The sequence below is a fragment of the Benincasa hispida genome, chromosome 4 (genome assembly GCF_027475165.1).
Source record: "Benincasa hispida cultivar pf3 chromosome 4, pf3_genome.v1.1, whole genome shotgun sequence".
NCBI lineage: Eukaryota > Viridiplantae > Streptophyta > Magnoliopsida > Cucurbitales > Cucurbitaceae > Benincasa > Benincasa hispida.
In genome coordinates, this window is record NC_143481.1 from 9,486,084 (window position 1) to 9,500,923 (window position 14,840).

General features: G+C 39.4%; 1 non-coding gene across 1 annotated transcript; it reads right to left on the bottom strand.

Annotated features, from left to right (window-relative positions):
• Positions 1-1,724: 1,724 nt before the first annotated feature.
• Positions 1,725-1,831, bottom strand: LOC120076969 (small nucleolar RNA R71). The gene has a single exon (XR_005481713.1). It is a non-coding gene; the product is annotated as a small nucleolar RNA R71 (small nucleolar RNA).
• Between the last annotated feature and the right edge of the window lie 13,009 nt (positions 1,832-14,840).

Here is a 14,840-nt window from a genome sequence, read left to right on the forward strand (position 1 = left end):
ATTATATTAGGAATTCATGAGAAAATGAGTTATCCGGAGTAAAGTCAGCAACAACTAACTACCCGGGAGGGTAAGTGGTTGGTTGCATTAAGCAATATAAGCAAGTATTCACTAGAGATAGGAATAATCTTACGTCAGCCAGGTTTATGCGATAACTTTGTCTTATGAGCGCATCATTCATCATTTAGGAATACTTGGAAGAGTAGTCTAAAAACCAAATCTAAGACTCGAGAGAGCGGATTGGAACACATTAGCAAGAATGGAAAACTTAGGAATAAGCTCTGTTTGCTATTACACAGCGTATGCACCCTACGGAGAGGATATTGCATGCGTCCAAGAAGTAGGATACGGTGGTATCGGTCATCTTGTTTATGTGTGGGAGCACATGAGCAGGAATAGAGACTTAGGAATAAGGCCTCTCGACACTTCGCATATACATCGCATGCGTCCTAGAGTTAGGGGCAAGTGTGTGTAGCATGATCGCATAGCTTGTGTTGGCTGAGGTTGCCCTTGTGGTCAAGCTTAGGGTTGCGATGAAGACATCCTCACATTTTATCTATTTTCCATGCATTTTACTACGCGTCTACAGTTGTCGTGTCTCTACCTCTTATTCATACTTCCAATGCTTTGTCTGTTAGTTAGGAGTAGGAGTAGTTTGTAGCTTAAAACACCCATCATTCTTTTATTCATCTACCGCATACACATTACCGCATAGCATTTAGCTACAAGTTCCTGAGTTTGACCTCAGATCACCCAAGAAACTTGCGTTCGCGTTATACTTGGCGTGAGCACAACAAAACTTGTGATAGGAATGCATGGTCATCGCATATAAGAGTAACGCATATTTTCATTCTAACGCATGACCACCGGTGTATGAGAACAAACGCATAACCTAAGACATGCATCGCATATTGTGTTCACTAATTTTAGTCACCAACAACGCATACTCCACCATCGCATTATACACCATTATTTCATCGCATTAACCATGCATCAAGTTTTGGCACCGTTGCCGGGGACTACGGCAATACATTATGCTAATAGTAACTTTTTGAGTTTCTTTGCAAACTCTCCTTCCCTGTGCACTGCCTCTCCTTAGGTAAGGGAAGAAGTGGGCATCGTATGATTGAAGGACAAAATCCTGAGCCCATTTATGACCCAGAGATTGAGAGAACTTTCCGAAGAAGAAGAAGATACAGCCGCCAATAACAACAACAACAAGAGAAAGATTCAAACGTGGCGGAGCAACCAGAAGATAGAGCACCAAATGCAAATAATATCATGGAGAACCCCATCATGATTTGAATTATCCGGAGGATGCCTTACTATTATATCAAAAAGATTGGCGAACGACCGATAGGCCCATTCGAGACTATGCGTCACCCAACCTCTATGATTTCTCACCAAGAATCATGAGGCCAACTCTTGACGGATCGAGGTTCAAAATGAAACTGGTGATGCTGTAGATGATTCAAACTGCCGGATAGTTTGGCGGTAGGCATGGCGAGGATCCGCATGCAAACCTCTGGAGTTTCATTGAAATCTGCAATACGTTTGTGTTCCCAAACATCTCCATTGAAGAGGTTCGACTAACACTGTTCCCATTTTCATTGTGTAACTAGGCACGGAAATGGACGTATTCTCTCGAACTAGGGGAGATTACATCATGGGAACAGATAGTTGAGAAGTTCATGAACAAGTACTTCCCCTCGACGGAGAACGCCAGAAAGAGGAAGTTGATGACTAATTTTGAATAGGATATTGATGAATCACTCAGTGATGCCTGGGCAAGGTTTAAGAGGTTGGAAAAAGATTGCCCGTATAACGGCTTACCAGATTGTTTACAGATGGAAATTTTCTACCACGGATTGAACCCTGCATCACAGACGGCTGCCAATGCAGCAGCAGCTGGAGGTCTGCTTGATATAACTTACAATGAGGCTAAGAATATCCTTGATCGCATTTCCAAGAATCATGAAGATTGGAGGGAAAGCAATCAAATATTAAGAATTAAGGACAGTGATGTAAATAATGGCGCCATCGCATCCCTACAGAACCATATGACTGCGATGATGAATTTGATACAAGGAATCGCAATCAGCAGCCCAGGAATGCATAGTGGGCAAGTCAACGCAATCAACCAAACGAGCGCAAGTTGTGCTACTTGCGGTGAAGGCCATCCAATGGAAAAGTGTCCGAGAAACCCATAGTCTGTCTATTTTGTGAAGAATAATCCCTTTTCTAATACGTACAACCTTGGGTGGAGAAACCACCTTAACTTCGTGTGGAAAAATCAACAACAAAATTTTCAACCAATGGCGCAAAAAGAAGGGCTAGCAGGATTTTTCCCGCAAACAAATGGTCAAACACAAAACCAAGCCAGCAATTCACAGGCGCCACAATATTCTTCTTTGGAGAGTTTACTGAAGCAATATATTGAAAAGAATGAAACATTGCTTCAGAATCAAGCAACATCCATCCACAATCTTGAAATTCAGATAGGACAGATTGAGGGTGAACTCAAGAATAGACCGCAAGGGGCACTACCGAGTTCAACAGAACTCCCGCGCAACCCATGGGGTACGAGAAAGAAGCAATGTCAAGTTGTGACGTTGCGAAGCGGAAAGACTATGGCGGAGGAGAAGAAGGAGTCGAGTAGGACTGCTCCAATTGCGATGGAACCACAGACCCCGTTGACTCAAGAAGAAACAGAAGAAACAGAAGAAAAAGAGGCAATGGAACCAGAGATTGCATCCACTTCAAAGCTGAAAGAACAGGGAATCGTGAAAATACAGCTGCCACCATTCGCCCAGAGACTGAAAAAGAAGAAAAATGATGAAGTGCAGTATCAACGCTTCATAGACATGCTAAAATAGTTGCATATTAACATTCCTTTCACTTAAGCAATTGAACAGATGCCGAAGTATGCGAAGTTTCTGAAGGACATGGTGACGAAGAAGAGAAACACTGGTAAGTTCGCAACAGTGGCACTAACGCAAAGTTCAAAATCCATAATTCCACAAAAAATGTGCGACTTTGGAAGTTTCATAATACCCTGCTCGATTGGAGGGTTATACATTGGTCTAGCGCTTTGCGATCTAGGGGCCAGCATCAACTTGATGCCCTTTTCAATCTTTAAGTAGCTAAATATGGGGCAGCTGGTGCCCATGTAGGTGACTCTCCAGTTAGGTGACAGGTCCCTTGTGCAGCCAGAAGGGAAGGTGAAAGATGTCTTAGTCACGATTGACAAATTTATATTATCGGCAGACTTCATCATTCTGGATTATGAAGCAGACAAAGATGTACCCATCATACTAGGGCGACCATTTGTATCCATTGGTCACGCTCAGATTGATGTGTACAAAGGAGAGATCATACTAAGCGTTAATGAACAGAAGCTCAGGTTTGATATTATCGAAGCCATGAAATACCCAGAAGAAGAAGACCTCGCTGAATCTGACGATGAACCAAGTTTGAATGAAGAAGAAAAGTCTGAAGATGAAAATGAAGATGGGGATGCGACCCATCCATAGTAGCCTGCAATAGGATCATAGAAATAACAACCAAAGAAGACAAGATGATCGCATACAATGAAGAAGACAAGCTGAAAATGAATGAAGAAAGAAAAATACCAAAACCATCCTTGGAACAACCACCGACTGTAGAGCTGAAAGCCCTCCCAAACCACCTGAAGTATGCGTTTCTAGGGCAGAATGAAATGCTACCTGTAATAATTTCCTCTGCAATTAATGAAGATCAAGAGAATGCATTGCTAAGCATCCTGAAAAAGCACATAAAAGTAATTTGTTGGATGCCAGCAGACATTAGAGGAATTAGCCCCGCATATTGCATGCACATGATTCTTCTAGAGGACAATCAGAAAGGATCGATCGAACATCAACGCAGACTCAACCTTGTGATGAAGGAGGTCATGAAGAAGGAAATAATTAAATGGTTGGACGCAGGGATTATCTATCCAATCGTCGACAGCACGTGGGTTAGCCCCGTGCAATGTGTACCAAAGAAAGGAAAGATGACGGTAGTCCCAAACACGAATAAAAAATTGATACCATTGAGGACTGTCACTAGCTGGCGGATTTGCATGGACTACCGCAAACTCAATATAGCGACAAAGAAGGATCATTTCTCTTTGCCTTTTATCGACCAAATGCTAAACCGCCTAGCAGAAAATGATTATTACTGCTTCTTGGATGGATATGCCGGCTATAACCAAATCATGATTGCTCTTGAAGATCAAGAGAAAACCACATTCACCTGCCCCTATAGAACATTTGCGTTTCGACACATGCCGTTCAGCCTATGCAATGCGTCGAACACTTTCCAGAGGTGTATGATGGCCATCTTTTTTGAATATCTTGAAGATTTTGTAGAAATTTTCATGGATGACTTCTCGGTGTATGGGCAAACATACGAAGTCTATCTCAACAATCTGGAGAAGATATTGAAAAGATGTAAAGAGACAAACCTTGTGCTAAACTGGGAGAAATGCCACTTCATGGTGAAGGAAGGTATTGTGCTGGGGCACAAAGTCTCCAAGGATGGGCTGGAGGTGGACAAGGTGAAGATTGAGGCGATTGAAAAGCTTCCACCTCTAGCGAATGTGAAGGCTGTCAGGAGCTTCTTAGGACATGCTATCTTTTATAGACGTTTTGTGAAAGACTTTTCAAAGATTGCACGACCATTGAGTGCATTGCTAGAGGTAGAAAGAGCGTTTGACTTTGATGACCAATGCCTCAATGCATTCAAGATACTAAAGAACGCATTAACAGCCGCACCTGTGTTAACTGCATCGAACTAGACACAGCCCTTTGAATTAATGTGCGACGCAAGAAGTTATGTGATGGGAGTAGTAATGGTGCAAAAGAAGAAAACAATGCTACACCTCATCGCATATGCAAGTAAAACCTTGAATCCTGCTCAAACAAATTACACGACCATAGAAAAAGAATTGCTTGCGGTGTGTAACGTAGAATGTAATCTTATGTACTTTATCACATAACGATTTTTAGTCTTTAAGCATGTGGATATATGTTACTACTTCTAGATGTATGCATTATTAATGAAATGCTTGTAGTATGCTATGCATTGTCACAAGTTTCCTTACATTGAAACCAAGTATAATTTCATCGCAAGTTTCTCGGAGTGATCCGCGGTCGAACACAGGGATTGTGTAGTTAATGTGTTACGTTCGTGATATATGCGATCGGGGATTTTTCAATTAATAAAAAGAGTGTGTGTGTACAAGTATTTAAAATTACGGTAAAGTAAAGTTGCAGTAATAAAACAAAGTGCGATAAAAGTAAACCTAAGCTATTATGATACAAGATACAGGATACTGATACATGATACTGAGTTTGAGACTGACTGTGAAGATTATACAAAGGGTCTTGTTATGCAACGGCAAGTCTTTATATATGAAACAGAAGTAGAAAAGATAACTAGTATGAACATCGCAAGTTATTAATTGCGTTAAAGACATAACTTCGGTTCCGTTTTCCCTTGGCGTACACCTCTTGGTGATCGATCGTGTTCTCACATCTCTGTGGTGAAACAGGGATGAACGTAATGAACGCAAGGTTGCTTCCATCTCTGGAAGTACTTCTCGCTTTAGCTAATGTATTCTTCCAACCTTCTCTCGACAGAAGGAATGGCATCTTCACTTCTGCTCTCACAAGTGAAGATGCCGTCTAGCATGCTTTAACTAAACATATTCATTTCTTTAGAAAAGATTAATTTACTTGTTAGATTCATTCTAATTACCAAGGGATTAAGAAAACATCATGGAGAAAGCGATTAATGGAGGAACGGAAATAGACAGAAAGATGGAGATGAAAATGATCATGACATTCAATACTAATATTTAGCGTCTGATACATGGTGCGAATGATAGACTAAGAAGATGAATACAATTGATGATAAAGAGATAGAAACAAATACAGAAAAGTGCCAACGTGTTGACACAGATCTGAACAGTGGATGTGCTTGCCGGCGGATGGACTGAATGTAGAGAAGAGCTTCCCTCTTAGGCTTGCTCGTTCGGTAGAAGTGACCTTGGTACAGAGCTTCAACGGTGGGGTTTGAAAGGATTTTCCCTGAGACTCTCGGCCTTCTCAGATCTTCCCCGATTAGGCTCTTCAGACCAGTCTCTCCCTCATTATACAAATATCAAAATATGCCTGTATCAAATATATTTTCCAATAAAATTTCAGAGGCTATTTATAGGCCCAGCTTTGACTCTCTGCAGTGTGGACCCCATTTTATTATTATGGCAATTCCGGAAATGGTGGAGTGAATATTCCTTCTGTTACGTGATCAATCCTATCAGAAATGTACAATAGTCAGCTGTACACGTGTCTGGATCCTCCGCAATTGCGTTGCTCTTTTGCATCTTCGATCGTTTATCCGCATGCAGTGTTGTTTTTTATTACCTCATGCAGTTGAGATTGTGGTAATTGCTTAGCTCTTGATCGATTGTCGCATGCACCGTCATTGCATTGATCGTCTATTCATTTCTGAATGATTGGCGCAATGAGACGTAAATGCATTGTCCTTTTTATCTTGAGCCATGAACGCATACGATGACTTGATTTCCTGCAAAATAGACTTGAAATATTCTTTTCTACCATCGCAATGGTGTCAATGGGTGTATTGACAACAATTTATAATTCTTGCATTTCTTAGTTAATTTCCATACAATTGAGCAACTTTCCTTTCTTTTGGCCGCAATATCTAAATAAAGCAGTATAAATAACTTGTATTTCTACAAGTTATCACGTTGATATTTGCGTTGGAAAAATTCAGAGCTTATTTGCGGAGAACTAAAGTAATTGTTCACACTGACCACTCGGCGATAAAATATTTGATGACAAAGAAAGATGCAAAGCCGAGATTAATTTGATGGGTCTCCTCCTTCAAGAATTCAACATGGAAATCATTGATCACAACGGGACGGAGAACCAGGTTGTGGACCATTTGTCAAGATTAGAAAATCAAGAAGTCGACCGCAACCAGTCAAAGAGGAACGCAACTTTCCCAGACGAGTAGTTATTTAAAATTGAAGAATTACCATGGTATGCAGATGTGGTCAATTTGCTGGTTTGCGAACAATTTCCTGAAGACTATACAGCCCACCAAAGGAGGCGGCTCAAACATGAATGCAAATCATATTATTGGTATGAGCCAAATCTCTATAAGAGGGGATCATACCAGATTTTGCGCCTATGTGTACCAGATGCTGTTCACCAACGCATATTATAACAATGCCATGACTCGCCATATGGAGGACACTTTGGAAGCCAACACACAGCAACAAAGGTGCTACAAAGTGGGTATTGTTGGCCAACATTATTTAAGGACGTAAGAAACTATGCGATGAAATGAGACCGGTGCCAACGCATGGGAAACATTTCATGGAAGCATGTGATGCCCATGAAAATCATCTTAAAATTGGAATTGTTTGACGTCTGGGGCGTAGACTTCATGGGACCATTTCCACCATCAAATGGTCACAAATACATTCTATTGGTCGTCGACTACGTTTCCAAGTGGTAGAAGCGGTATCGTGTGTTGCAAGCGATGCGGCGGTAGTCTCCAAGTTCTTAAGGAAAAATATTTTCACTCGTTTTGCCACTCCACGTGCCATAATAAGTGATGAAGGCTCCCACTTTGTTAATCACATCGTCAACAATTTGCTGTTCAAATACAATATCCTCCATAAAGTGGCCACCGCATACCATCCACAAACAAATGGTCAAGCTGAAGTGTTGATGCGTGGTTTTATGATGTGAAATTGTGGATGATATGCGATGATGAAATTGCGTTGAGCACTTAAGTTTTCTCAGTGGAATCCAAGTGTAAACCCAACTGGGTTCCTGATAAGTCTAGGGTCGAACTCAGGGACTTAGGAAAATAGGTTGCGGTGGTAATTTTTAGGAAAACTTTGCAGTAACCAAATAAATCAATAGTTGTTGAGGTTCTTGTTTGCAGTAATGAAAAATAAACAAATGCGGCAGAGTTTGAAAAGAGTTAATAAAACGGAAGATGCGATGAGTATGCGGTGAATGGGTTGAGAAAAGTTTCGGCTAACACTTCCTAGGATGCATTTATGCTATACAATCATGCAACATGCATACAACAGTAAACTACCTCTTGGTGTGAATGCCACGACTTCTAAGGCTAGAACGCATGCGATATATGTGATAAATCTATAGGACCTATACACAAGCCTCTATTCTTATTTATGCGATGACAAAATGACACACACACAAATAAGGCGACCACATAATATCATTCCTATCTCTAGGATGCATGCGATGTAGGTTGGCAAATAGAGCTTATCTCTAAGTCCCTATCTCTTGTTTATGTAGTTCTAATCTTGCTCTCTCGAGTCTAGATTCTAACCTAGCTCTCTCGAGTCTTAGGTTCTTTCTTTAGACTCTCTCTCGAGTAGCTCTAAAGGGATATTTGGCACAACATAACACAAGATAATCGTAAGCAATGAACTTACTAGGTCATGTTAACTTAGTTCTTCTCTACCCATTCGACTAGTTTAGCTACTCATGCGTACTAAGAGAGTGAACAGATGTAGAATAAGAACTTCCATTGTATAAATATAAAGATGAAGTACAAAACAATAATGCAAGAATAGAATAAAGAGCCTGGTAGCAATCTCTTGCTTCCCAGGCTTTTACATTATCTTTCTACTCGTGTTTAAAAGATAATCTCACTCTCACGAGAGTCGGCCCACTCTCTACTTCTACGCCTCAGGGTTCTCTCTCGAGTTGCCCTGAGCGATCTCCGGTGTCTTTACTCTTCTCTTGCTCCAGCTTAAAATAAAAGGAAAACTATGGACAAAGACGTGCTGAGCTAACTGATCCGAACTTATGAAGTTTCGAACCCCTTTTCTAAAGGTTGCCTTCGGTATTTATAGAGTTTCTAGGATTAAAGGTGGCTTCTCTCTTATGATTGCACAGATGGGATGGCTTTAATTCCCTGATTGATGTGCCGAATATTTGTCACCGAAAAGCTGAATGTACTTATTATCGTTAGGGGCTGTCAACTTAATTCGGATTCGACCGTCATTAGCTTTCTATCCCATCGCGATTAGTTATGCTTTTCACCTAGATGCGTTCACCAAATTGCACCGACCAAGTTGCGGCAATCCTTGTTGAGCAAATGTTTGCGAACACAATCACAGCAAAGCCTTGCGGTAATGCTGCGCTCGATCAATGATTTCCTATGATCGTAATTTCCGCCTTGCGTCAACACATATTCTGCATAAAAATACAAAAATCAATTGTTCCTATGCGATGAACGCATGCGATCGCAATGTAATAAACTTAATGCTTTTTGGACGCAATCTAACACATTTTATCAATGCAAGCCAACATTGTTTAAGAACTTAGCACTATGATAACGTGCATTTTTGCCCGTTATCAAGTTTCCAATAGGGAAATCAAGCTAATATTAGAAAAGGTGGTAAAACCTTCATGAAAAGATTGGGCAATGAAGCTGGACGATACCTTGTGGGCATACAGGACCGCTTATAAGACACCTATAGGCATGTCCCCGTATACGCTGGTGTTCGGAAAGGCATGTTATTTACCGCTTGAGCTGGAGCATAAAGTAATGTGGGTGGTGAAAAAGCTTAATTTCGACTTAAAGGCCGCGGGAGAAGCAAGGAAACTTCAGTTGGTTGAACTTGATGAATGTAGAACGCAAGCTTATGAGAATGCCAAAATTTACAAAGAACGCGCAAAAAGATGGCATGACAAATAACTATGCGAGAAGAATCTCCACGTCAAACAAAAGGTCTTATTATTCAATTAGCGACTATGACTCTTTCCCAGTAATTTAAAGTCATGCTGGTTCAGACCCTTTATAATTAAAGAAGTATTCCCGCACGGTGCGGTCGAATTGACTAATGAGGAAGGGACCTGCGCATTCAAGGTTAACGGGCAAAGAGTCAAGATATATCGTGGAGGTGATTTTCATCAGGAAAATACCTCTATAGACCTGAGAAATCCTGAATGAAGAAAAATCGAGTGGTCCCTGCATTGTCATGTGACAGAAAATCATCAGGGGCGCGAGTCTTTTAGAGTATCCTTTTCCTACCATTGATTAATGAACTCACACTACCCTTCTTTTATATCTATTACCATTTACTTGTCTTTTTTTTTTACTCCGTGTTCGAACTCAATATATATATATATATATATATATTCGCTAACTCTGTCTTTTATTTGACCCTCTCAATGTTTTCTTCGCAACGATCGTGGTGAACGATTGCGGAGGAGCTACACAAAAGATGCAACTAGTTTATTCTGCCACCACAATCAAAGAAAGCAGTTCACTGCAAAGAAGGATGCGATCACAAATAATGCGGGCAACAGAGAAAATTTGGGGGTTATATCTTTCCTTGACTTTGTCTATTCCAAATTTTGCACTATCTCATCACATTTTAACTTTGATAATTTTATCATCGCATCCTCTTTAGTCGGCACAATCATTATACACTGATTAATTTAGTAAATCACTGCATGCGTCCATCGCATTAAAGCAGCTAACTTATGTATTTTATGCAAGAAAATGCGTTGACACAAGGTGGAATTGCAATCCAAAGAATTTAGCGTCCGAGCGCATTATGAGATTGGGACCACAAGGCTATGCGATTATATGCGTTCGTGAAAATCTGCTCAAGAAGGTGGCCGCATAGAGCCGACGCATCAAGGTGAAAGCTTAATATGTAATGACCCGACCCCCTAGGACTTAAGCTAGGCTGTTATGGCGAAATAAATGCTAATCAAATAAGGTAAGTTCAAAAGACTTTCATTAAATTCAAATATTAAAACAACAGTAGGGTACCCATAAATCATAAAGGATAATAAATAAGTCTGAAAAACGGTTCTTAATGATAAGTTTTAAACATCAAAACTAAAAGTTAAGAGAAACATGAAAAGAACTCTAAATCTCATGAGTGAAAGCATAAAACTGGTCTCAGTGGCTCGATCATGGATTCCGCTTGTCAATCCCCAGCGCATCTCTACCTTTACCTAAAACAACAACATGAGAAAGGATGAGTATAAAATACTCAGTAAGTAACCCCACTACTGGGGTCAGGCCAGACATCTATGTCGTCTAGATGCCTATATCTGGTGGAACATATAAATTGCTCTAGTCCTCATCGGACACATACATACATGAAAAATTGATTTCTATCCTACGGTAGTTAAGTATGCCCACTACCTCTGGTGAATCCCGAAGAAAACACAACCCCTATGAATCCCAAAGGAAACACAACCCCTGGTGAATCCTTAAGGAAACACAACCCCTGGTGAATCCTTAAGGAAACACAACCCCTGGTGAATCCCGAAGGAAACACAATCTGGTGAATCCCGAAGGAAACACAATATCTGGTGAATCCCAAAGGAAATACAATATCTGGTGAATCCCGAAGGAAACACAATCTGGTGAATCCCGAAGGAAACATAATATCTGATGAATCCCGAAGGAAACACAATATCTGGTGAGCATCTAACTAATCGGTGAGGACACTATCACAATCTCAACATCACAAGTATCACAACATGGTTCTATAACATATATATAGATCTCATCATCATGATTCTACAATGTACATATACCTCTTGTCATCCTAGTCTCATAACATACATATACATCCATCATCATGGTTCTATAGCATACACATAAATTTCTTCATCATAGCTCTATAACATATATATGCATCTCATCATCATGGTTCTATGACACACATATGAATTTCTTCATCATAGCTCTATAACATACATATGCATCTTATCATCCTCAGATTCAGCAGGATCTCCAATAACAATAATATACTTAAATCATACTAGTATTCAAACATCTCTATGCGCAACTAGTCTTTTAAACCCTCATGTCAGCAAGGCATACATAAACATCAAACTATCAATATATCCTCAATAAATTATAATTATCATTGACTGGCACTAGGATAGTTCCAGTAGTAAGATTACTTATCTCGATACTAGATTCAGATATCGATCCAAACGACAATCTTCAATAATCAATCTTTGAATTCAATTCCCCAACGAAGCTTGAGCAACAACCACCCTTAATATTCCAATCTCCAAATTCTTCCTTCAATTAGACCATGCTTCCAACTTTTAATCCTTTTCTCCCGTAAAATTTTCAATTCACAAAGAATTTAACTCACCCCCTTCCATAATGAAATTAATTCTTGACATTAATTTCAAATTAAATTTGTATGACATAAACCTCTTCCAAAATGAAATTAATTCTTGACATTAATTTCAAATTAAATTTGTGTGACATTAAAAGTCGAATTTCCATAACTTTCCTCCGATTAAACCATTAAATTGAAACACCCCTTCCTTCAAAAATGAAATTAATTCCTGTCATTAATTTCCAAATTAAATAATTTCAACGTCAATCCATAAATTTCTAAATTAAATAACTTCAACGTCAATCCATTAATTTCCAAATTAAATAATTTCAACGTCAATCCATTAATTTTCAGATTAAATAATTTCAACGTCAATAATTAAACTCTCGCAATTACACATAAGTCCAAAAATTCCAAAAATTCCCTCAATTAATAAAAATGACTGAAATTACATAAATAATAAAAATTCAGGGTGTTACATAATAAATTACGATGGGACAGAAAGCAGATGACGGTCGAATCTGAATTTAGTTGACAAGCCGTTAACGATATACTGTAGCAAGTACATTCAAATTTTCGGTGACAGAGAATTAATGACATCCCATCAGTGCAATCATTTGAGAGAAAAAGCTCTTCACCCTAAAGCTCTATAAATACCAAAGTCAACCTTCGTTAAAGAAGTTCAGTTCTGCTATTCAGACTTCAGAGTTCTTTTCCACCATAGATAGTCGTAGTCTATAATTTTATATACTTAGAAAGCAGAGGCGAGTGAAGGGAGAATATGCCGAGAGATCATCCTGTTAACTCGGAAGAGTGCCGGGGAGCGTTGAGAACAGAGAGAGGGCCGACTTTTGCAGAAGCAAGGACATCTTTTGGATAGAGTAGAGAAAACTCAGTGTAAAATCCTTAGGAAGCAAGATATTGCTACCAGGCTCTCTATCCTTAATTTCCATTGTCATTATATATTCTAATCGTATTTATAAAATGGAAATTGCATCTCTATATCTGTCCACTCTCTTTACATTACGCATGAGTAACTAAATATTCGAATGGGTTGAGAAGCACTTAGCTAGCATAACCTGAGATCTTCATTTTATGCGATCATCTTGTATTATGTATGCGTCATTCGTCCTTTAGAGATACTCGGGAGGGTGGTCTAAAGATAGAATCTAGGCTTGGAAAAGTCAGATTAGAATCTAGGCTCGGGAGAGTCAGATTAGAATCGCATAATCAAGAGATAGAAACTTAGGAATAAGTTCTGTTTGCTATTAACGCATCGCGTGCACCCTAGAGATAGGACATGATGGTATGCGGTCACCTTGTATCTATGTACATCAATCATCATCGCATAGGCAAGAAATAGAGACTTATGAATACGTTCTATAGACATCATCGCATATATCGTGTGCGTCCTAAAACTAGGAGCTATCGCATTTGCATTGGAAGATGAATTGTTGTCGCATGTGTGTAGCATGATCGCATAGCTTGAACGCAATCTCAGGAAGCGCTAGCTAAAGACCTTATCAACCCGTTCCCCTGCGTACTCATTATAACTTTCATTGTTATTGACTCTTTTCTCAATTCTGCCGCATAGATTCTATACATTAAACAAATATACCAACCAACGCATTGTTTTATTTGTCATCGCAAAGTCATCAGAAATCAACGTTGCATACTGTTTCCATAGTCCCTGTGTTCGACCCTGGGCTTACTAAGCAACTTAGTAGGGTTTATACTTGGATCTTGCTAAGAAAACTTGCAGGCACAACTGATGACGGGCAGAAAATGCATGTCATGTTAGGCCTTTTATTTAGAATTATGAGGGCTGTTAAGCAGAATATGCGGCAATTATGTTAGGAATTCATGAGAAAATTATTTTATTCTTCAGTTACGAAAACTGAATGAAACTTCCCACTATCACACAACTACGGAGAAAATGTCAGCACAATTATCCTATAATTGTCCAATTAAAAAATAATAAATATAATCATATTATATTCATTAACCTATGGTTTAATATCACATCAGATGCAATACATTAACCATAGTCTTTTCTTCTCTACCAGATATAAATCATATTTATATCATTTTCCTTCAAATAATGTAACTCATACATAATGTCAATCATATCAAATATAATTGACCAAGTCAATCATATCATATAATCGAACTCCCTCTTGTCAATTTGAACACTTCAAACTGACCCAGAAACTGATTCTCAACTGAAATCTTTTGAGCTACTAAGAGAACCTTATGGACCTATGGCTCGAAGCTCTAACGGTACGTGAATAACTTACTAAAATCTTTAGCCATGAGATCCACCATCTGTTAACTGCCATTCCTTCCACTAAAGACCGACAGCTGAACTTTTCTCATCACAGATATATTTTTGTGTCCATCGGATATAACCAATCAATAGTATGATAACCCTTCATAGATGCTCGTAAGTACAGCTAGGCCAATTTACTGTTTTGCCCCTGTAGTTACATCTAACTTCTTAAGTATCACTGATCCCTCTAATGAACAAAACAACATAGTCCTACTATGTGTGGACACCTCTCTGGCTATGAGAAGGTGTGTGGCACCACATCGTTCAAGCCCTGGGATCAGCCCTTAAGGGAGCAATCTATCTACT